Source organism: Dasypus novemcinctus, chromosome 6 (assembly GCF_030445035.2).
Source record: "Dasypus novemcinctus isolate mDasNov1 chromosome 6, mDasNov1.1.hap2, whole genome shotgun sequence".
Taxonomy (NCBI): Eukaryota; Metazoa; Chordata; class Mammalia; order Cingulata; family Dasypodidae; genus Dasypus; species Dasypus novemcinctus.
The window spans coordinates 105,896,867-105,920,902 of NC_080678.1; the positions used below are offsets into that span (position 1 = coordinate 105,896,867).

General features: G+C 50.1%; 1 pseudogene; it reads left to right on the forward strand.

Moving 5' to 3' along the window:
* LOC131278914 (FERM and PDZ domain-containing protein 2-like) overlaps positions 1-24,036 on the forward strand; it is a 104,620-nt pseudogene that overhangs the window by 69,311 nt on the left and 11,273 nt on the right.

A 24,036-nucleotide genomic window follows, 5' to 3' on the forward strand; every position in this document is an offset into this window, starting at 1 on the left:
CAAACGTGTCCAAGCTGGGAGACCTGACACATCTCGCAGGTATTTGTATTTGAAAAAATGGGAATCCCAGCTTAAATGTCATTGCCAGGGCAACCAATGGGCCCACTGAGCCGTGTAGCTATCAAGGATTATGTCCCAGAGGACAGAGCCTCATCTCAGGAGCCCAAGTGGTTTGAAACCTCATTTGTCACCCAGAGAAGTGTTTGCAAGGATGGTTTTGTAAAGGCGAGGAGCAGAAGGGGTGGCCGCAGTTCATTTCCATGCAGGCGTCCGCGGGGAGCTGAGGGATCCTCACTCCCATGAGGGCTTCGGGTAGCCCCGCGCGTCCAGTCCCGCAGCTCCTGGGGAGGACGGCCATGTGCCTCTGCCTTCTCTCCCTGAGATCTCTGTACTGGCACGTGCTAGTTAGGAGGACGGGCATTCTCGGGGCCAATCAGAAGAGTCCCATGAGCTAGTGGGAAGGGAAGGGGGAGCGGAGCGGGGCGTGAGTGGGCTGTCGCTGTCCCCGCACAGCAGAAGCAGACCTCCCCCATGTGTGTTTGTTTGCTTTTCCCTCCCCCAATCCAGACCTCAGCAAGTCTGTGCAAATGGCCAGCGTGAATGCTGCCCCCCTGGGGGGGCCCATGCCTGCGAGTTGGATTCAGAGACTCTTGAGCTCAGGAAATGCGCTGTTTGCACGTGGGCTCGAAGATGGCGAGGGAGGCCGGCCCTGCACATCCCTGGACGCCTTCAACCTGGACAGTGGTGGGGAGGGAGTCAGAGGCAGGTGGGTTTGTGCCTCTGTTGCCTGGGTGCGGTCACCCCTCGGGCTGAAGTGTGGTTTGCTGGCCTGGCGGGGGAGCGGCCGTGGCAGGCCAAGCCGCTGCCCCCATAATAGGGTGGCTGGTCGGACTCACCGCCACCCCTGAAGGGAGCTCGGCATGGGCGCAGAGTGCCCTCGGGTCTCCCCTTCTCGGCAGCCATGCTTCCGCGGTCGCCCCTCCTCCCGGATGGTGCCACACAATGCCTGTGGGGCGGCACCCTTCTTCTTCTTTCTCCCTGCGCAGGTGCAGGGTGGAAAAATCCAGTCTGCCCTTTTCCCTCCCCCGACAGCAGCAACAGCCAGGCGTGGGTGGAAAAATCCAGTCTGCCCTCTTCCCTTCCCCCGACAGCCGCAACAGCCAGGCGTGGGCGGGAAACTCCAGTCTGCCCTCCACCCCAGCAACAGTAGCCACCAATCCCTAAACCCTGCCCCTTCCCCCAGCAACAGCGACGGCCAATCCCTAACCACCACCCCTCCCCCGTCCAGTACTGCCCACTGACCTTTCTCCGGCAACCAATCAGAACAGGGCGTGGCTTCGACCAATCAGCCTTCCCCAGCCCCTATAAAACTGTTGCCTCTCCCTCAATAAAGTTGGACTTGCGTGTTTACCTTGTCTCCGCGGTAGTTCTTCTGCCATGCGCCCTCCAGTCCTGAGAGCCCCCGACAAGGGCCTGGCCTCCCTTGTCCCCAGTTCGTCGCCTGCTTCTCCGGGCGACCCCTTTGTCGCCGGCTTTGCTGGGCGACCCCGTCAGCCGAACTGCGCAACCCCTGTGAGACCGACCCCTCGTCTGCTGCCGGACCGACCCCTCGTCCCAAGTGGGACCAACCCCTCGTCCGCAGCCAGACCCCACCTCTACCGACCGAGCAAGCCGTCGCACCTGGGCCCCAAACGCCCATGTGTTTGGCATGCTGGGGTGATCAGCACCTGAAGGAATTGTTTAAAGGGGGTCTGATGTCTAGGGAAGGTATAAATCACTGGGGTAGCCAACTGTCAACTCACTCTGCAGAGCTTTAGTGAAGGCTGGGAGTTGTTTTATGCTCAACACAAACAAGCACTGCATCCCATCACCCCTACTACCTTACCCCTATCTTTTGGTGAAAAAAGAACTAGGTGGTGCTATGCAATTGAAGAGGAAGAAACGAATGAGTTGCATTAAGTCTTTTTGGTCTTATCATGAGCTGGGTATGGTTCTAGTCACTTCTGTACACCACCTACTAATTGGACCCTAGGATCCCTGTGAATCTGCTTCTGTTGTATTAACCACTGCATGGAGGAGGAAACTGAGGGGTTGGGATTTGAACCCATGCAGTGAACTCCAGACCCTGTGTCCCAAATATTTGCACTATGCTATCTCACCTATCAGCGTACTACTTGTTATTGAATTTATACAAGAAAATAATGAGCTCATAAACACAACTTTACACTATAACATGATGATCTGTAATGTTAAAAAAGAGCCTAGAGCCCTACAAGTTATATAGGTAGTCTGGATTCACAGGCAGCAGGTGACCAATGAAGACGGCTCTCTGAACCATTTCTTCAGGAAAAGTTCTGCATCTGTTTTGGCAATAGGGCTTGGGTGATTCAGTTGACCCTCAATGCACAGATATCTTAAAGTTATTCTTGGAAAATTATGGCCTAAATTCTATAGGTGCAAATATGCATTGCTACTGGCTGCAAATGAAATCACTAATAATGAGACAAAACTGTTGGAGTCTCTAATGCTGAGTAACAAACTAGCCTCAAACAAGTGGCTTAAATGACAACCATTTAGTTACTCTGATCATGCTTTTGTGGCTCAGAAATTTGGGCAGGGCTTAACCAAATGGTTCTTCTGCTTCCTGTGGTATAGATGGAGGACTCTTGACACTGTGCAGGAGGCAGCTGGATTCTTCTGGAGTGTTCTACATGGCTGTCCTCACAAGCCTGGCTCCTTGGTGGGGATGGGGCTGGGGGTGAGCTCAGCTGGGAAGTAAGACCCTAGAGCTGTCCTTCCCAATGGACTCCTGATAGCCGGAGCTGATCTTCTCACCTGCCAGAGGACGGGGCCTGGGCGGCCTTCCCCAGGCCTCCATCTGAAATGCCAAGAGCATCTCCTCCCTTGCCTTACCTGGCCTTGTCTCATCTTGCCTCTCCTTGTCTTGTTGGGTTGCTTTCTGCAGCCCCTCCACTGGCCGGGGACAGCTTCAGAGCACCTGTTCAATCCAGAAGCCAAGGACTTCCACCCCTCTCTGTGGGCCGCCAGCTCTGAACGTGTGCACTGATACCGACCAGGCCGCAGGATCCATTTGGGGTAAAGGAAACCTTACTCCCGAGGCTTGCTTTAAATCCCTCACTGCCATTTCAGGCTGCTTCCCAAATAATGTCCATAATCTTTCTTTTTTTTTTTTTTAAATTATTTTCAAAGCGACTTAGAGTTGGGAAGTGCTCTCACAGTCAACGTCTGCCTTTGGCTTGGCAAGTGGCTCTGAGATGTGTTAGAGCTTTGGCTGAGAGAACCCCAGTGCTCTGGCCCCTGAAGGAGGAGGGGCGAGGGGGTAGGGGCATGAGTAGGAAAGCGTGGCATCCCTTAGGGCTGCGGCTCCTCCTGCAGACCCAAGGGGCTGGGGTTGGACTCTTCTCCACCAGGGTTCACCAGCAAACATGTGGAGTAGACAACCGTCCCTGTCTCCGACATCCTCCGGCAAGTTTCCAATGAAGGGCAAGGACAAAGACACTCCTTAAGGAGAAGAACTATTTATATGTGGGTTGGATCTGGCAGGCCACCGGGCACCTCTTAATCATGAACTGCCTCTGAGCATCCACCGTGGCACCTGGAGGAAGGAGAGGTGCAGAAAGCTCCGCTGTGAGGGAACCCCCTGGGCATTTCTCCATGTGCTCTGTCAGCACAGGCATGCCAACTCCCTGCCTCAGCCTGCCTGCCACTCCCCAAGGACTCCTCTGAGGGGGAAGTGCTCCAGGGTGCCCTGGCTGGCTGCTGGCTGGTGTCACCCCCGATTAGTAGAAGTGAAGGAGGGAAGGCTTTGCTGTCCATCCTGAGCTCCCCATTTGATTTTCACTGGCAGACAGGCACCTCTCTGCTCACCTTCTGTGGTTGGTCCAAGTCCAATGCAGAAAACAAAAGCTATAGTAAGTCAGGAAACCACCCTTTCCAGGCCAGCACCCCTGGAGAGCCCACCCTGCTCCAACCTCTGCTCTTAGACCCCGAAGTCCCTCACACTGATCCAGTAAGGCTAGCCAGAACTGTGTGTTCAATGATCTCTTCCCAGCACTGTCAGGAGACTAAATTTAAACTCAGTTTGCTCTCAGAGTTTGTTTTCACTTTGTCAAGTACCATTCTCTCTTTTTGTATTAGGTCCCAAATAATTTTGGGGAAAGCACATGTATTGCTTTGATTCCATCTCTAGGCTCACAAAACAACAGGACAAAGAGCTTTCCAGCAGAACTGGATCAGGAAATCATTTGCATGACACTGAAGCATGACCCATGCTGTGGCTTTGGTAAGCAGCTCCCGGCTGCCCTTGGGTGAGGTTCCATCTTTACACCTGGGCAGGGCGGGCACTTGTCCCTTTTGACTTTCTATTCTACCTTCCTGTCCTTCCTCTCCCAGTTTGCCTTCTTCAGGGGTCACTTCTGCTTTTCCTCCCTTTCAGTTTCCCCCAAGATCAATGAGATTTTAAGGTTAAAGTTTGCCTTTCTGCCTCCATAAGCCTTTGGGTGCATATCTTGAGAATCTAAGTGCAAGATTGGCAAAGGCTTTCTTTCCCCCTAATGCCTTTTAACAGCCTTTCTATAGTATAGTTAGCTTCTTAGGGATAGAGAAGAATAACCAATCTTCTCATCTCTTGTTACCACCTTTGAAGATCTTTAAAACCACACAAAAAATGAGAAACTGAGACAAGGTGCTGGGTTGAAAAATCAACTCTTTCTAGTTTCTGATGAGCTCCTGGAGCAGAATTGAGCACACCTGGGTGAGTCGCCTTCCTAGCTTTGGCTGTGCTTGCCCTCATGGCTGTTTATCTAGTTTTCTCCATGTGTTGGGGCAGAGGAAAAAGAGCTTCTTGAGAATTAGACACGTGTGTGCAAATATCAGCTATGGCACTTACTGGCTGATGACCCAACATCTCCGAGCTACCAAATTATTACATATCCTCTTAACAAGAAACACTGTCTTGGATTATAGTTTTGTCATGAATGAAGGAGAAGATGTGAGCACAGTGAACTCTGGAATCTTCATCTCTTCTATTATACCTGGTGAACTAGCAGAAAGAGCTGGAAAGATGAAACCAGGTATATCTGCTTCGTACACAGCCAGGGATACTGCTTTAAGGAACTGCCCTTTCTTATTGAGATGCCTTCTTCTTCCAGGAGGGCAGATAGTGGCCTTGAATCACATCGGCCTGGAGGGCTTCGCATTCAACATAGCTGTTAGAATGGTCCAGAACTCTCCGGGCAACCTAGAATTAATGGTTTCTCAGCCGAAAGGTACATCTGAGCCAGGTTAGGGAGGCAGAAGGGCCACCTCGATGTCTAGGAACACATGATCGCCATGGGCACTGGGTCTCTGTGTCCCTGGGGGGTCTTCTGCATTGCTGTCCTTGCAGTAGTTAGTGGCTTGCAAAGAAGCAATGCAGGGGGCACAAATCAATACACTTGGCTTCTGCCTTGGCTTGTTCTGTTGAAAGGGTATGGTGTACCCAGTTCACAGCTGGGCCCACCCATTGGTTGTTTTCTTTTCCTGCCCACTTTTCCATGCATGTCAGGGAGGACATCCTTATTGTACCTGAAGTCCTTTTTGGAAGTGGCTGCACCAGGATGTCTTCCTAGGAGGGGCTTAGGCAGGGCAAAGAGGCCTGGGAAGCTGTTCTGAAGTTGAATTCACATAGCATGCAGGCTCTTCTTTTTTGGTGCCCCTGTTACAGATCAGCCAGACATTTTATAGATCAACCAAAAGAGTGAATTTTTTAAAAAGATGCTTTTATTCATCCTTTAGATAAGAATGAGAAAGCAACAATTGTTTGTAATGAATAATAATATTATTATGTTTATTTGGGGCAGTTTTTCAGGGATTGATGGAGATAATGGGGGAGGTTAATGCCCCCACCCCCAATTGCCTGGGACCACCACTGCTATTTGGTTGAACAGTTCTAGAATTTAAGTGCAGGCTGCCTGCAAATTCAGGCACATGGATTTCTCCCTCCCACTCCAGGGATGTGGCATTGCACAAATTCCTCTTATGTGCAGGAAAGCCTCATGTCACATCATCCACCCTTGTCTAGAGTCCACACACAGGCACCCCATTTTGCCTTGCCCCCCAGGAACCATGCATGCTCTTGTGCTCTCACAGACATGCAGCCCCCTGATGGCATTCCCAGGTGTCTGGCTGTCGTGGCCTGGAAGCCATGGGAGGGTGTCAGGAGGCTGTCCTGGGTCCCAGCAGTGGCCTCTCACCCAGGGGCCTGAGCCTGCCCTGGGACTTCTGCAAACACCAACCTTCCTTTTATGGTCTCTGTTAGGTTTCCCAACATGATTACTGTTCTTCCCGCAATATTGTCTCCCTCCCAGTATTTCCCATGAAAGTGGGACCGAGAGGCGCAGCCAAATGATCCAATTTGTTGTCAGGAAATAGAATGCAGCTGATGTTTCTCAATTCAGAGTAGTTCAAGGATGGCCTGTTGTGATGGGGGTTGTCAAAAACCAGTACCCAAAGTCTGTGATCCTCAAGCCACTAGTTTCAGAAGAATTTTGGACAATGGGTTCCCCACGATGGCTAGGAATTACATGTCTTTTCTCTGGGGGACCTCAGCCACCTGTTGGCATCCTTCCTTCATCAGAGTTTGAGTTCCTTCCACAGCCATGACCTGCATTCCCGTAGCCACAGGAAGGCATTTCCACGGTGATGCTGGCTGGATCTATGGGCACAGATGGACCACCAGGACATTTTTTGCTGTTGGGGCAGCCAGTCTTGTGGGAAGTCAGGGCCAGACTGATAACATTCCTATCAGGAGCAGCCACCAAGGTCTACGGTAAAGTGAGTTTTAATCACCTGCAAAAGGTCTCCTAGCTTGTCTTACTTTTAGTCAGGGCACCAATTGCAAAGTTGGCTTTTCAACCCATCACAAGTCCCCCACAGTCTCTTGGGAGGTTGTGGAAGAAAAGGCCCAGTGCTTACCATATTGCTAGGGACAAGGACAAGAGGACATTTGAAGGAAACGGCCAGGAATACAGCATTAGACAATGGTGGCCCCACAGCTCCTTACTGAATACCTTTAGATTGGAATAACTCCTAATCAAATCCATTCAACATGTGAGCGTGGGCACATCTCTCAGGGCTAATGAGTCTGTTTTGAATATAGTAAATCTACTTGTGTGTTTGTATGTCCCACTCTAAAGAAATCTACTATTCCTTCTTCCCACATACATATATTGAGCACCTAATATTAACAGTGAATACATTTATTGAGGCTCTACAATGGACTAAGCACTCTATCATCTATCTACCCATCCATCCATCCATCTATCATCTATATATCTATCATCTATCAATATCCCTATCTCTCTCTGTCATTCATCTACACATCCATTTATCATTCTATCATCCATCCATCCATATGTACATATATTTATTATCTATCTATCCATCCCTCATCTATGTATCCATTTATCATTCTACCTATCCATTCACCCTTTCATTTATCATTCTATTATCTACCTATCATCCATCCATACACCCACTTATCATTCTACCATATATACATACATAATTCTATCATCTATTATCTATCCATCCATCATCTGTATATCTATCATCTTTCTATATCCCTCTCTCTCATCCATCTGTACACCCATCCATCCATCCATCCATACTTCCATCCATCCACACATACATACCTTTATCATTCTATCTATCTATGTATCTATCTATGTATCTATCTATCTATCTATGTATCTATCTATGTATCTATGTATCTATCTATCTATCTATCTATCTACCTATCTATCTATCTATCTATCTATCTATCTATCTATCTATCTATCTATCTATCTATCTATCTATCATCTATCTACCGTCTCCCTAATCCTTACCAAAACCCTACCAGGTAGTTGCTATATTACTTCTATTTAGTGTAAGGAAATTGAGGTCACCATTCTTAAATGCCTTGCTCAAGGATTCACTTTTTAATTCATGACTTCATGTTCTTTCCTCTGTTCTTTGCCAGGTCAAGGGTTAGATGTGGGGTACACAGGGATCAGTCACCCAGGCTGTATCCTAGTTTGGTTATTACCAAGTACCCCAGAAAGAGCCCTACAGGTTGGAGATGCTGCTGAGTGCTCAAAATCCAGAGAGGCTGGATTTAAGAGCACTGCCACGTACTGCCTGCGGGGACTTAGGCCAGTGACTTAATCCTTTTGGCTTTGTTTTCTCAAGTTTGAATTGGGATAACACCTTCCTCATGGGACTATGAGAAGATGGGAAGGCATATAGATCTAGGATTTGTACCTGGCAGGAGCTTAATAAGGAGGAGTTGATGTTCTCTCCTCTGATCTGGTGTTTTCATAGTCGGGTTACTTAAGCGCCATTTAGGTTTTGAAATCACATTTCATATCTTCCTTCCCTCTTTTCTTAAAGCACCATCCTTCCCTAGATGCTAAGCTTACATCCTTCCCTGGAGCTCTGAAAGTCCCTCTGTCACTGGAAGAAAGTGCTGTGCTCCACGTAGAGCTGCCCACGTTTCCCAGCTGCTGACTTCTTCTTGGCTTGTTTTTTTTTTTTTTAAGATTTATTTATTTATTTAATTCCCCCCCTCCCCCGGTTGTCTGTTCTCTGTGTCTATTTGCTGCCATCTTGTTTCTTTGTCCGCTTCTGTTCTCATCAGCAGCACGGGAAGTGTGGGCGGCGCCATTCCTCAGCAGGCTGCACTTTCTTTCGCACTGGGCGGCTTTCCTTACGGGGCGCACTCCTTGCGCATGGGGCTCCCCTACACAGGGACTCCTTATGCGCATCAGCACTGCGCATCGGCCAGCTCCACACAGGTCAAGGAGGCCCAGGGTTTGAACCGCGGACCTCCCATGTGGTAGACGGATGCCCTAACCCTGGGCTAAGTCCATTTCCCTTGGCTTGTTTTTATAGGTGTCTGTGAGCACACCCCAAACAAGGAAATGAATAGCGGCACAGCCAATGCTGGGATCTTCATCATGGACAGCCTGGGTGACGGGAATCAGGGATGTTTTCTTTCACACACACAAGATCAGGAGAGAAATATTGAAGAAGTAGAAAAGGCTCAGGCTCAGAGCTCAGTGCCCAGACCGGTGCCTCCACTTTCCCCTCTGCCAGTAAAGGTACTCCTTTCCTCTGCTCACTTCCTAGAATTTGGAGGAGAGAGAACAGGTGGTGGGGCCTAACAGCACTGCCTTTGAAGTCCTCCTTTTCTCTTTATTTGCCATGTCAGGTGGATAGGAGTTTAATGTCTCAGTTTTCTAATCTGTAGAATGGAAATAAATTTCTGCCTTGCTTGGTTTTGAGAAGAGTATAAAGGGGAGTAAGCTCTTAGTCAGTACCTGGGCCACAGGGCACAGTGTTTGAGCCTTCAGTACCCATAGTTGCTCATTATAATTATTCCTGGCAATGACAACATGAAGAGATGGATTTCTGCAAAGGGCAATGAATAGACAATCAGGCAGCTCCTATTCTTGGCCTCTGATTCATCCCGAAGCTGGAAACTCAAGGGCTTTGCTCTGCGCAGCCCCCATCAGGGAGGAAGATCCTAAAGCCCATCTTTGGTGTACCAGTCATCTGTGTGCCTCCATCCTGCCTCCGCCGTCCTCTAGCAGTGTCACTTCAGATGCTGGGTGGGGTAGTCTCCCTGTGTTCTACCAGACCCCTCTCCGGCCTCTGCCTACTGCTTTGGACCCTGTGAAGCTGGTGTTTTTGGACTATCAGCAGCCTGCCTTGCCCTCTGTTTTCTGGTAGCCCCCGCTCAGGGGAAGATCCAACAGAAGCCTGGAGGTTGAGGAAGAGTGAGGACAGCTTTTCACTCTACCTCTGCATGACCACCACGAGCTGGCTGTGTTCCTTTGAATACCACAGTGCCCATCAGGCAGTCTTCGCCATGTAACTCCTCTCTCTAGGTTCCATCAACTGCTCCCCCTTTTGGCCCTTCAGGCCTAGGGGTAGTAAAGGCTCCCATTATTTCTAGCTGCACAGCACCTAACCTGTTCCTTATCAGTTTCTCTAAATGCTGCCAATGCCTTTGAAAACAGGCCTTTCACTAAACTCTCTTCCATGACCCAAGTTGAGCCTATGCACCTTCTAGCTCTTTCTGGGACCCTGATGGAAACAGGCAAGTCATTCCACTTCTCAGAGCCTCATGCTCCACTTTTGCTATCATTATCTGCTATGATGGAGGGCTTCATGAAAATCCCTGCCTCTTTGGCCATGGAGCTCACCCAGACAGGGCCTCCTATGAAGAACCGGATGCAGGGGGTCTGCAAGAGAAGACGGGCAGCTGATGTGCACTGAGCGCTTAACTATGTGCCAGGCAGCATCCTAAATACTTTCAGGTACCATCTCATGGAGTCTTTAAGGCAACCCTAGAAGATAGTTACAATTAAAAACTCTTTTAAGAGATGTGGTACCTAAGGCACAGAGAGAAGGAGGAGCACACCCAATGGCCCACGGAGGGTATGCACCCACACTGGGATTCAAATCAAAGGAGTCTGACTCCACAGGCAAAAGCTTAACCACCGGGCCACACATCAGAGGCTCCCTTGGCCAGAAGCGGGGCTTCAGACTGGTGTTCTCCGAGCCTGGTTTTCTCTGGACCCTGCTTTCTGGCAGGATGCTGAGGGTCACCACAGCCATGACTCTCATGACCCAGCCTGGAGAACGGCCAGGGCCCAGGATCCCTGGGCCACCGGGCAGCTTCACTGCCAGGAAGCTCCTGGGGCACGTTGGGTGTCAACTCTCAAAGGCTGTTTCACTCTTTGATTTTTAAAATTGAGACCAAATACCATGGGGTGTGTGCGTGGGGTGGTCTGGGAAGGCTAGGGTTTTGTCTGTGACTATACCAGTCTCTTTGGAAAGTCTTCTTTTTGATAGATCATTATTCCATTTACTCCAGCTTGTTTATTTTCTGTGTCCAGGTTACATTTTCCAATGTAGCAACTAGGACACAGCCTAGGAGAGGGGACAGAATGGACAAGAGCCTGGAGTGCCCTTGGGCCCAGCTGCTGGACGTGGGCTGTGTGGCCAGTGGGACATCCACAGCAGCCTGGGCGTTCCCTCCTAGCCCTGTGTGACTCTGGCTTGGTTTCCCGCTGTTGCTTGCTGAGACCCCCCCAGTTCTGTGAGTGCTCCTATCGCCTGAACGTGGGTTCACCTTTTGGTTCTTCCACTGCCTGGCTACGTGTTCTTACATTTCTGAGCCTCCAGATGATAACATGCACTTTATCTCATGCACTTTATCACAACTGCATTTAGCATCACAACTTTTTGGGGTTAATTGGGAATCTGTTTGTTAAAAGTCTGTCCCACAGTAAATGGTAAGTTCAATAAGGGCAGGAATCATGTCTCACTTATCACTGCCATATTCCCAGTGACTTGCACAATGCCTGGCACATAATTAGTGCTCAATAAATGTTGTTGAATGATTGGATGAATGAGAGAACAGATCTAACATGGTTATTGTCATAGCACCAAGCAAAATGCTTGGTACAGAATAGAAAATTTTTCTCTTCTCACCTTCCCTGGAGCAGCCATCCATCCTAGCCATGATTGCTAGGAATTAGTGAAGCTCTTCCTGAAGTTTCCTTCCACCTGAGAAGCTTTTGTCTGTCTGGTATCTGGTATGCCATTGCTTGTCCGTGTATCCTGTGTGAAGTTACCAGGATGTCTCTGGAACACGTCAGTTTAACATAGAAGCTCACATCATGAGTGGAGACTTGAGGGAACCCACCTTTATTGAGCCCCTGCTGTGTGCTGCACGTCATTCACAGCCACACTAAGTTAGGAGGGAGCTCTCTCGTTCCATTTTTGTGGACTGTGAAAAACTGAGTCTGAAGAGACCAAAATACCATCCCAGGCCATACAGGGAGGAGCTAATAAAGCTGGAAATGAAGCTCTTGTTCTTTCTGTCAGCAGCTGGGAGCTAAGTGGTGCCATTGCTTATAGATGGGGTGAGTGCCTTCATGTTTTCTTTTTATTCTTTTGGTTTGGTGCAGAGTGCTGGTTCTTCTCATCCACTATCCCCTTCAGAAACCAATGCTGGTGAAATCTACTTTGTGGAACTGGTGAAAGAAGATGGGACTCTTGGATTCAGTGTGACTGTAAGAGTTGTTAGGAGAGCATGGAAAGCCAATGTTGAAATGATGGCCATTTGGCGGGCATCCATGCATATGGCAACCTTTGATAATGTACTCATGGTGCACAAGCATGTACACCACCACTAGGGAGGTGGATGAACTAAGAAATCAGCAGGAGCCTGCAGTGGAGGATGGAGGTCAAAGGCAAACTGGGAGATGCAGGTCACCCTTGGTTTGCAGGTGCTAAGGAGCACCAGCAAGCAGAGGAGGAAATATGAGTGGAATTGAGGGATGTATCCTGACTTTGAGGTTAAGGTGGTTGGCAAGGAGAAGGCAAAGATGGTATGACTGCAGGGGCAAAAGCCAAAGGTGAGTGGGGTCATCCACAATCATCCAGAACAGGACCAGGGTGGAGTCTTGGTTCCCCCCCAGCTACAAGGGCCAGCTACAAGTCGCATTGGTGAGGCCTTGGCCAGGACTGGCACTTTGTTTTTGGTTTCTGGGCTTTATCTGGCAGACCCTTGAGGAGAGTTTGGGGCATGGTAGCCACAAAGGGTGGTGGGAACTCAGAGGTAGGAAGCTTTTGCCCTTGTTACAGACATTGGAATGGGTCTGGATTCCAGGAACTTTGTTGTTAGATTTAATTACTGATTGGAAACAGGATAGAATTTTCCGTCAGGAAGGGAATGCTATGGCTAGTGAAAATTTCCAAAAGAAGCCCAAGAGCTAGGTGAATGGAGGACATTCTTTGCTTTCCTACCAGATAATGCTGTGTGCCTAGAGCAAGGATACCTGAATTGTTGGATCATCATCCAGCCATAAATTTGATGTCAGTGGAAGATTTTACATGTGCATATAAGAAACCAAGAAATAATGTGCATGTGTCCACATTGAGTGAATGGACTGGTAAAGAGTATAGACAATTTATCCTTGCCTTTGGGTAACAGTCCTATCAGACACCAAAACATGGTTATTTCTCCTTTGAGAAACTTGCTAAATTTTGGTATAGTCACAATTAATAAATATGCTGATAAGAGGTAGGCTACTTCCTTTGGCTAGCAAAACACTTTCAATTTCTTTGGGGAAATTTAATTTCAAAAATAATTATTGAAATGTCACATTCTAATCCAAATGACCATTAAACAAATGGAAAACCACAGAAATACAAATTAAATTAGAATAAAGCTTCCAACCTTATTTCTACCAGATTGGCAAAATTTTGCTGGTGGGATGCAGAGAGCAGGTATTCTCATACAAAGCCAGTGGAAAAGTGAATAATTATTTTAACATTCACATTGGGATGCAATCTAGAACATCTGTTACAATTAACAGTGAACGTATTTATTAATATGTATCAATAAAATTGGTTTTAAAAAGTGAGAACAGCTTTCCACCCAGAAATACTACTCCTGGGAATCTATTTCATGGAAATAAGAGTCCTAGTAAGTAGTGCTGTATGTGAGAGAGGAGGAGTTGGAGGAGAAGGAGAAGGAAGAGGAGATGGAAGAGGAGGAGGTAAGAGGAGGAGGAGAAGGAGGGGGAGGGGGAGGAGAAGGAGAAGGAAGAGGAGATGGAGGAGGAGGAGGAAGAGGAGGAGGAAATGGAGGAGGTGGAGGGGGAGGAGGAGGAGATGGAGAAGAAGAAGGAGAAAGAAATTCTTTGAGAATAGTATGATTCCATTGTAAATATCTTTATATGTGTGTTTACCTGCATAAAGTAAATTGGAAAGAAAAAGATAGAATTAGGTCTTTATCTGCTAAACTCTAGAGAAATGGTCACCATCTCCTGTCAAGTAAAAAAAAATGAGCTGCAGCATGCTATGTAGAGATTAACTCTATTTTTGTACATACAAACTATCCACCAACATGAGAGGGGCCAGGCTCCAGCCGCCAGGCAGTAGCCACAGTCAGCCACATTGGTTTCTACCCACGGAGAGATGTGCTGTGCATCAGATGCAATTCCAATTCCCGAGAGCCTTCCCTGCACCCAGCTTGGGTTCTGGGGATACGGCAAAGCTCCTGCACGTGGAATGCATTCTTGAGAGCTCCTACCCTTCTTGCTCCATGGGTGCTGTAGTCTAAACTAACAGGAAAACATATGACAGTGTCCAAAGGCGGTAAGGTACTGGGATAGAGTGGTAGGCGGGTGGGGCTGCCTTCATCAGGGAGCTCGGGCAGGGCCTCCCCCAGGGCAGCCGGCAGGGTGGTGAGCTGCGAGATTCAGCTTTCCAGGGTGGCACGACCACGCGTGTGCTCTATGGAGGCATCTAGGTGAAGTCCATCATTCCTGGAGGGCCCACCGCCAGGGAAGGGTGGATCCTGCAGGGTAAGAGATGGCGCTTAGTGCGGAATTTGCATCCTGCAGCCAACAGCCTCAGCAGGCAGACTTTAGACCCTGGCCTCGCCCACTTCCGCTCTGTGAAACCTCGTGCCAGCAGAGTGCCCCTCCTGGTTTTGGTTCCATCACCTGCAAAGGAAGTAAGTTAACCTGCCCTGCCCAAGATAGGTCTACTGTGGGCATTGGATGCTCTATATCGGCAAGTGATGTAAAGCAAGCTATGTGCTTCCCTTGCATTGTGACTCACTTTCATAGCTGAGGAGGATCTTGCCAGCTTTTTCTCGGCCCTATCTCGTGGCCCATGGCTCTAAAGGAAGGGGCTAATTTTCTCTTATTCTCCAAAACTGTCAGAATTGAGTCAGAAAGGGCACTTAGAATCTTCCTTATCTTCATGTCCCCTAGAATTCCAGTGTCCTCCATCTCAATGGCAACTCCCTAAACTTTTTTGAAATAAAGCACATCCTGGAGCTATAAAAATTACCCCTGAGAGGCTTGACAAAACCATTTCTCAGGGAAATGGGGGTGAGGATGAGGGTGAGCCCATCTGTTTTAACCATTTTGTGAGCCAGTGATGGAAAGATTTTTCTATCGCTGACTGATTACATGCTTTGTTTTTTTGGTTGTTGTTGTTTTTTTTGTTTTTTAAAGATTTATTTATTTAATTTCCCCCCTTCCCCTGGTTGTCTGTTCTTGGTGTCTATTTGCTGCATCTTGTTTCTTTGTCCACTTCTGTTGTCGTCAGTGGCACGGGAAGTGTGGGCGGCGCCATTCCTGGGCAGGCTGCTCTTTCTTTTCGCGCTGGGCAGCTTTCCTCACGGGTGCACTCCTTGTGCGTGGGGCTCCCCCACGCTGGGGACACCCTTGTGTGGCACGACACTCCTTGCGGGCATCAGCGCTGCGCATGGCCAGCTCCACACGGGTCAAGGAGGCCCGGGTTTGAACCGCGGACCTCCCATATGGTAGACGGACGCCCTAACCACTGGGCCAAAGTCCGTTTCCCTACATGCTTTGGAAGGATGGACTGAAAGGAGCTGCCCGGCGTTCAGAGTGGGGTGCAGCTCCTGGCCAAGGCAGGGATCCCCTGATTCTGCAGGGACACCGCGTAGCTCTGCCTTCACCTCCCCTCCTTGAGGTCCTGGGCAGGGTGCTGGGGCAGGGGTGTGGAAGAAGAGGCCTTCCTGCCAAAGCGCTGGGATGTGAGGGCAACATCTGTCCCTCCCCCAGGTGACCGGCTCCTCTAGGTGGATGGAACGAGCATGTGCGGCCTCACCCACAGGCAGGCTGTCCCGGGCCTCAAGGGTTCAGGGCAGGTAAGGGCGCCTTGTCTGGAGGCTTTCCTTCCTTCCAGAGCTTTCCTGGATGGCATCAGGAACTGCAGGGGCCTCTGGGTGGGAGGGAGGGAGGCAGGAAAGAAAACAAAATTTCTTCTCCTTCTCTCTTTTTTTCTTTTTTGTTCTTCCACTTATCACGGTTTTTCTATGGGGATGTGAAACCAGGAGGAAACAGACAGCTATTTCCAAGCAGAAAATCTCAGCCCCTACAAATAGCCTTGAAAAAGTTCCTTGTTGCTTGCCTAGATTCCAGGACCAGACAGCAGGATGGAACGGGTGGGGTGTGATGGCTTCTCCAGCTTGTCTCTGGGTGCTGCTTGCTCATGCTCTCGTCCCCAGTCCTCTGCCCTCCTCGCCTTCGCACATGGTGAAAGCCCCTGCCCAGAGGATGCCCATCTCCATCCCCTTGTATTTTTGCCCACCAGGGCCTTTGAGTCACAATGAGGTGGGAATTCAGGACACCCAGGGCAGGAGACTCACACAGCGGTCCTCCTGATTCCTCCTGACTCCAGGCAGGGTACAGGCACAACCTAGAAGAGACTTTATTGTGTTGGGTCCTCTGCCTAAAGGTGGGCTCTGTAACCACCCAGTGTCCAAGCCTCAGAGCCGGCATTGCCTTCTCCATCACTGGGAAGGCAGCAGAGACTGAAGGTCCACCAGGGCCCCTTCCAGCCAACTGCAGGGCATGGTTCTGGTCCCTTTGGCTTCCTCTCCCAAAGCAGGCTGCTGATTTATGGTGAAGTTACTTACCCTGGCAACTTAGTCTGACATATCTTGAGAAGCGATTTATTAGGACCCTCTGTTCTTACGAGAAGAAGAAATGATGACATGGCTAGCACCAGGAGGGCCATCACCTTCCATCTCCCCCCTCCCTGCTACCGTCACTTGGCTAACAGCGTCAGCCTTCACGTCAGGTGTTATTTCCTTGAGTAAGCTCTCCCTAACCTCTCCAGCCTGGAGTAATTGCCCTTGCCCTCTGCTCCCAAGCATCCTGCTCTCTGCATTTCAGTTCAAATTATGACTGTTTACTTCCCTGTTTTCCCTGGTGAAAGGAAGCCCTTCATTCTTGTTCTTTATCCCCCAGACCTTCAGCTGGTTTCTAAGACCTACAGGTTCTGCTTCTGAAGCAGCTTCCCAGTGCATCCGCCTCCTGCCCTCTCCCACTGCCAGGGCCCACCTGGGTGAGCAGAGCACTTGGCCTGTGCTTGTGTTCATTTCTTAATTTATTTATCCCTCTACCTCACTGAGTGCATGTTTACTGAGCACCTACTAAGTGCTGGGCACTGTGCTCAAGGAACAACCCTGTAGAACTTTGCTACCTGGTTGACTCAGTGGGGGTGACAACAGGTAAGAGCTGTCACCCTGGGATCACAGGCTTGCGCTGGATGATGACTGCAGGAGATGATGGTGGCAGGGCCATGTCCCCAGGATAGAAGTTGGCATTTCTAAAAGGCTGCCAGGAGGGGCCCAGCTACTCGTCCATGAACCCCAACTGGGTATAGACCATATGGGGGAGAGGGGTAGGGAATCAAACCAGAAGGAAATCAGGCCTCTGAAGGCCAGACTGGAAAAGGCCTGGAGGGAGTGCCATGCTGGGGGATTGGATTGGGGCAGTGGGAAACATTGGAGACTTTGAATCAAGTGTGTAGCACGACTGATTTTTGTTTTAGGCCAGTCCACTGGTGACATGAGGGGGTGGGGATGAGGGAGGCAAAGGCAGGACCCAGGAAGCCAAGTTCGCTGGCTCTTGCCCAGTCCAGCTGGGCATTGGCATTGGGGGAGGAAATGGGGAAAGGGGAAGCACTGGGGGGGCTGCTTCTAATGTACGACCTGCAAGCCTGAGAAACCAGGTGACTATTTGGAGGGCAGAAGGGGGAGAGCCAGATGACTCCAAGTGCAGCCCCTGGGAGCCTCACTGCATAGGGGTCCACATGCTGAGAGCCACTGCAAAGGGAGGAGGCAAAGCAAAGAGGGGGAAGGAGGAGAGGGGATGGGTTTGGCCTTGAATATGGAAACAGAGGGACACGTTTTACTCCCACATATACTTACTTGTCCAACAGGGAGCTAGAAAGATGGGTCTGGATCCCACCAAATAGATTGGAGATTTTGATTTGAGATTCAAGTGAAGTAGCTTAATGCAAGCATCAGGAAATTAAGAAGCATTTGCAGGGTGAAGGGAGGGCCTCCCAGTTGCCATATGAAGTGTGAATTGAGTTTGCTCACCCTTCCTTGTAGATTGCAAGGCTGGTCTTAGAGAGCAGAGGCCTCAGGATGGCTCAGCAGAGTCCTTCTGCCAATGACAGGATGGGAGATGTATGTTCAGCTGTTTCCTTGGTAACAACCTTGCCTGGCAGGCCCACGAGCTGTGTCTCAGTGACAGATGGTGAGAGGAGAGTGAACTGAGTGTTACTATTGTCCTGTCATCGGGTGCTGCTTTTGAAATATCAACTCAAAGGGGAAAGGCAGGGAGGCTTCCTCTCTGTTCTCAGAAGAAGAGGGCCAGGGGAGATGATGCAGCTGGCTTTCTAATGGGGTTGGGAGGCAAGCTAGTCATATATAGTTCTGCAAAACAAAAGTATTGTCCCTACATGATTACCAGACCTAATCCTGCCCTTCAGCCTTCCTAAGACTTTTGGGCCAGAGCATTTGCATGAAGGTATTTAAGGATGACATTCCAACCAGGGCATTTGTAGCCAAGGACCTGAGGACTGGCCGGGCAAGGTGAGAGGGGAAGATGCTCGGGAATTCTATCCTTATTCTTGTCATCGTTTTCAACAGCAAACCCACAATCAGCTCAGAGTGGCATAATTACATGCCTTCTGAGGGGTAATCTCTCTGTACACCCCTCCTGATTTTGTTTCCCGCTAAGAAAGTGCCTATTGCCTTACAATACCGTAATGTGGTACTTAGCCATTTTCCAGTCCCGTGGTAGAGGCTTTCAGTCCTGCGACAGGACCTGCACGTTGGACAGAAGGGGAGGTGATCAGGGGGGCATGGTTGGCTGTGACCGAGGGTAGCACTCGGTGGTGAAACAAGGAGGCTTCTTCTTTCATTGTTCCTCTGCTCACCCCAACTCTGTCTTGGAGAAACTGAGTATGAACTGAACTGAGGATCCCAGCTGAGGGGATGGGAAAGTTGGCCGCACAGCACACCTCCACCTGGACTGCTTCCAACGCTCTCATTCTGGCCCCAGTCATGCTCCTTGGCCGTGCTCTGCCCCTCTATGTGTTGAGCACCGAGCAGGATGGGAAGGGCAGTGTGTGGGGGGAGTAGCTAGGTTTCAGATGCTATGCTCATCTTTGGTAGCATTGGCCCACACAGGCCACACAGCTAAACAAAATGACCATGAAAAATATTGTCCGTAGAGTTGATGATAATAGTCAGCATGGTCTAATTAGGCAAAAATTGAATTTCAAGCATACTAAAAATTGATGCAACAGGAATATATGTGGTGCAAATTCTACCAAGGGCCAGTATGTTGTACATGGGCACAAAACATATGTCAAACTGTAAACGTTGTTGACTATAAATGTACTCTCCAGTTAAGACAGCTACTTGTTACCTGCAGCAGTTAAGCACTTGAAGTATGGCCAACTCAAATTAATAAAACAAATATTGGATTTTGAAGCCTCGTATGCAAGAAAAAATGTAAAACATCTCAATAATTGTGTCACTTTGATGACCCTTTGAAATGGTACTATTTTGGAATATCCAATTAAATCATATGATCAATATTTATTTTATGTTTCCCTTCACTCTTTTAAAAAGGTGGCTATTAGAAAGCTTTGAACTTCCAATTGTGGCTTACATTTGTAGCCCACATTTTATTTTTATTGAACAGCCCTGACCTGTACCGTGTGTAATGGACTCAGATATTAAAAACGAGGAAAATGAAGTCTTCCTATGTGAACTAGAAATCATCCATCTCCTTGATAATTTGCATTTTGAGGCCGGATCCCAATCCGTGCCATCGACTGAAGGATTTTGTTTGCTTGACTTCCTACCACGCAGGTTGTACGTTCGAGATCAAACTGAAAAAGAATTCCAGTGGTTTGGGACTCAGCTGCGAGCCGATGGAAAGTGAAAGCTGTGGTGTCCCCTGGAACAGTCTCCTGAGGGTGGAGAGGCTCTTCCCGGGGCAGCCCGCCGAGGAGAACGGGGCGCTCTCCGCCGGCGACGTCACGCTGGCCGTGTACGGAAGGTCCCCAAGGCCTTACCTCCCAGCCCCCGGGGGACCCCACGGCGGCACTGTCGTCAGGCCGCTCCATCCCACCCCGGGGGACACCCTGGGCTCCCCAGTATCACGCGTGGAGCCGCATCTCCCCTCACACAAAGACGGCAGTTGGTGGAACAGCCTCCCTTTTCATTTTCCATCTTGGTTTTTAAAAATCTGCCCTTGAGCAGGCCCTGCTGCTGCCGAAGGTCGTGGAAACAGATGAGAAACCCCTGGCTTCCGTGCTGGCTCGAGGCCTCCTCACACTCTGGAAGGTTCTGGGAGCTGAGTAAGGGCACTGAAAGGACTAGAGCGATGGCCTCGCTGCCCTCGTCCTGATTCCTCCACCAAATTTACAGCATTTGGTGTGTAGTGTTACATTGATTTCCTGTCAGCGAAAAATGGGGAGGGCAAGAAGTGGCCACTTCTCATACTGAGAGTTCAAAATGTCAGGGAAATATGGTGTCAGCCAGAGTCCCGGACAAGGGCAGGTCATTTGAGGGGAGCTGGAGAAAGGAGTGGGCAATGGTTTGGGAAGCTCAAGGCAGAGCTCAGTAGCCTGGGCTGGTGACGGTGGGGTGCGGTCACCCAGCCCTAAGCCTGCCAGGGAGTGACCCAACCCTAGGGACAGAGAGAGCTGGCTCAGGCCTGTCCATTGTGGTGGGGAGCCAGCCCCTGTGCCCCTGTGTCTCTTGCCGCCCGTGTGCCCCGGGCTGACGCTTTAAGCCCAGAGCCGTTCTCTGAGCGCCACTGCAGGTGACACAGGGCGACAGCTCTTGAGGTCTTGGAGTTCATGGTGGGGGTGCCAGGGACAGACAAGGAAACAACAGTGACCGCAGGCAATAAGTCCATGAGAGAAAACAACAGAGAAACCTAATGCGGTGTTTGCACCAGGGCACAGGGAGTTGGGGTGGGGAGGGGTGTTCCGTGGGCGTCCTGTACAGCTAAGGGGGATCTGAGGGTCTCGGGGAGGACTTTGCTTCTAAGGGCACGTTTGACAAGGTCTGGAGGCACTTTCGCCTGTCACAGCTGGGGCGTGAGTGCGCATGTGCGCAGGTGGATGCGCATGTGCGCGCAGGTGGATGCCACGTGCTCCCGGCATTGGTGGGTGGAGGCGGGCATGGCCCCGTGTCCCAGTGTGTACGGGCCAGGTCTGCTCAGCAGGGAGTGCGCTGGCCCCAAATGTCCTGCGCCAAGGCCAAGAAATCCTGGGCTGGAGAGGAAATAGGGCCCATGGAGGGAGAATATCAGATCGTCTCAGGAGGGGAAACGTGCCCGGGGCCCTGAGAGGTTCCGCCTGGTGGGGGTTAGGATGTGGGTGCACAGGGGGCAAGGGCCGGGGGCTGAAGGCAGAGGCCACGGCAGGTGGGAACGGGCTTCAGGGGCTGAGCCCACGTGGAGGGCAGGCTGGTGGTTGCAGAGGGGGCTTGGTTTTAGCTACGTTTTGGCAAGATCACCCTCGAGCGAGGTGGAACGTGGGGCGTGGGCTTGACCCTGGAGAGGCAGGAGTGCAGAGGAGGCTCTTGCAGTGTGGCAGGGAAGAGACCGCAAGGGCCTGTGGCCCCTGAGATGGAGGTGAGCTGGGGGGCCAGGGGTCGAGATGGGACGGTCACGTGTTTGAGTCTGTTTCACCCTCTCTGAAGAAAAAGCACCAGTAGCTGCAGGTCCTGGCACAAATAGGAATGGCCCATTTCCACACAGGGCCCATTGCGGGAACCCCGGGCTGCAGCATCTGCCCCTTGCATTTTGAAAAGTTTACACTCTGCAGGGTTCTCTGGAGCCGGGAAACAGATCAAGATGGGCAGAGGGGGGAGAGGAAACAGGCACCAGGGAGAGCGTGGGGAGAGTGGGGGAGAGGAGGGAGCTTGTGCCCACCTGGTGGCCACAGATGTGCCCAGCCCTGGATTTCACCACACACTTTGGTTTCCCCTAGGAGGTGCTCCATCTACTTTGAGGAGCCCCGCAGGAGGCTGGGACTGGCCAGGGATGGCAGGTAAGACACGGAACACTCTGCCCTCTTCACCTGCTCGGGCTCAGGTATTAGGTTTCCTGCGTGGTGGGTCCTGAGAAGCTCGTCCTTGCTTGTAGGCCTCCTTCTCGCACTAGGGTAGGAAATCAGCTGGTCCCCATGCTCAGTTAGTCTGTGCTTTAGTTTCCTAGCTGCTAAAACAAATCCCCTAAGATAGGTTGGTTTAAATAATGGAACTTTATTGGCTAATGGTTTCAGAGCTAGATGGTGAGCGTCCTCCCAGGACCAGTATCTTCTGACTGGCCGGGAATCTTTGGGACTCCTTGGCTTTACCATCCCATGGCAATGCCCATGGCAGCTGTGTCTCCTTTCTCTTTGGGGTTCCATTGACTTCTAGCTTCTCGCTCTTCCTGTGGCTTCTCTTCCGGTCTGACTTTCTCTCTGCTTATAAAGGACTCCAGTAATCTGATTTGAGCCCTATCTCATTCAGCCGGGCCACACCTAAACTGGAGTAACATCTTCAGGAGACCCTATTTACAGTGGTCCACAGCCACCAGAATGTGGACCAAGACCAAGACCATGTCCAAACGGGTGCACATCCACCGCAGTCTGGGACAAGCTCATGAGATGGCATCTCTGCCTGCTCCTTTGGGCTTCCACTCCCTACTTCTGCCTCTTGTGACATTTGACTTTTCCTGTAGATGTTTATTTCTTCACTGTAGAACTTCTAGAGCCAGGTTCTCCAGCAGCCTGGGCCTCCAGGAGCAGAAATAAAGAAAAAGGAAAGTAGACACACAACCAGAGCACAGAAAACCAGGTACTTCATTCTGAGGACTGAAGTGTAAAAAAAACAGGACAGATGTCCTCCTTCCTGAAATATGAATGAGGGCTTGGGTGGTGCTGTGCCAAGAAAAGAGGCACTGAAAGCAGGAAAGTCAAGGATTTTTGCCTGAGGCTGTCCATTGGGTCTGCAGGAAACAGACTAAAGCAGATTGGTGGGTGGGAAGTTTCTGGGGAGGGCTCTCTGGAACCACACCTGAGAGGGGAGGGAAGCAGGACTAGGCAGAGAAGTTGAAAATGGTGCAGCTGCCCCTGCACCCTCAGCTGACCCTGCGGAAGCTTGTGAGAAGCTTGGGAGAGGGAAGAGCTGTCCTGAATAGGGGCAGGAGAACCTGGGCCTTTGCATCTCAGCATCAACCAGTGTTGGGGGATAGACTGACCAGGGAGAGGGCAAACCTAGGGTGAGGGAGCCCCTTCAGCTGAGGGCAATTCCTGTGGAAGGCTAGCTGTGAGCCTCCAGCACCTCTGAGGAAGTGTCTTCATCCTGAAGCAGCATCTGTGGCATCTATTGAACTTGTTCTGCTGCTAGCTGGTTCATGGGCCTTGGAAAGTTACCTCACTTCTCTAGGCCTCGGATTCTAGAATAAAGTTTTTAGCACCAGAACTATCCACAAAATACAGTGACTGCCCAAGGAGAGTAAATTATTTGCCATCAGAGTGTTTAAGTAGAGGAGAGTCAAGACTTGGGGGGGATGCTTTTGAGAAGAGTCAACCTGTTGAGTGAAGGAGAGGAACTCTGAGAACCTTCTGTATTAGCCAAAAGGGGTGCTGATGCAAGGTAGCAGAAATCTGTTGGCTTTGATAAAGGGTATTTATTTGGGATAGAAGCTTGCAGTCACAAGGCCCTAAGGAGTCCAATTCAAAGTTACTTCCTCACCAAACTTTGTTGCCACATGTTGAAACAAGATGGCAGAAGATGTCTGTGAGGGTTCAGCCTTCCTCTTCCTCTTAAGGTTCCATGCACCCAGCTTCCTCTGATCTCAGCTGTAGGCTGGAGGGCTCATTTCTCTCTGGGCTGAGATGCTTTGGTCTCTTCACAAGGTCAGCTGTAGACTATCAGGTTCATCTCTCTTCCCAGGGCTTCTACCATGACTATGGAGCTGTCTCTCTTCCTCTGTGTTCCTCTCCATGTATCTACTTCAGTGTTCTTGATTGAGTATCCATTTATATAGCCCACCAAGGGGGCAGCAACTCAACTCTACAGGCCCTAATGATGTGTGTTGAATCAAAGTCCTAATTTTA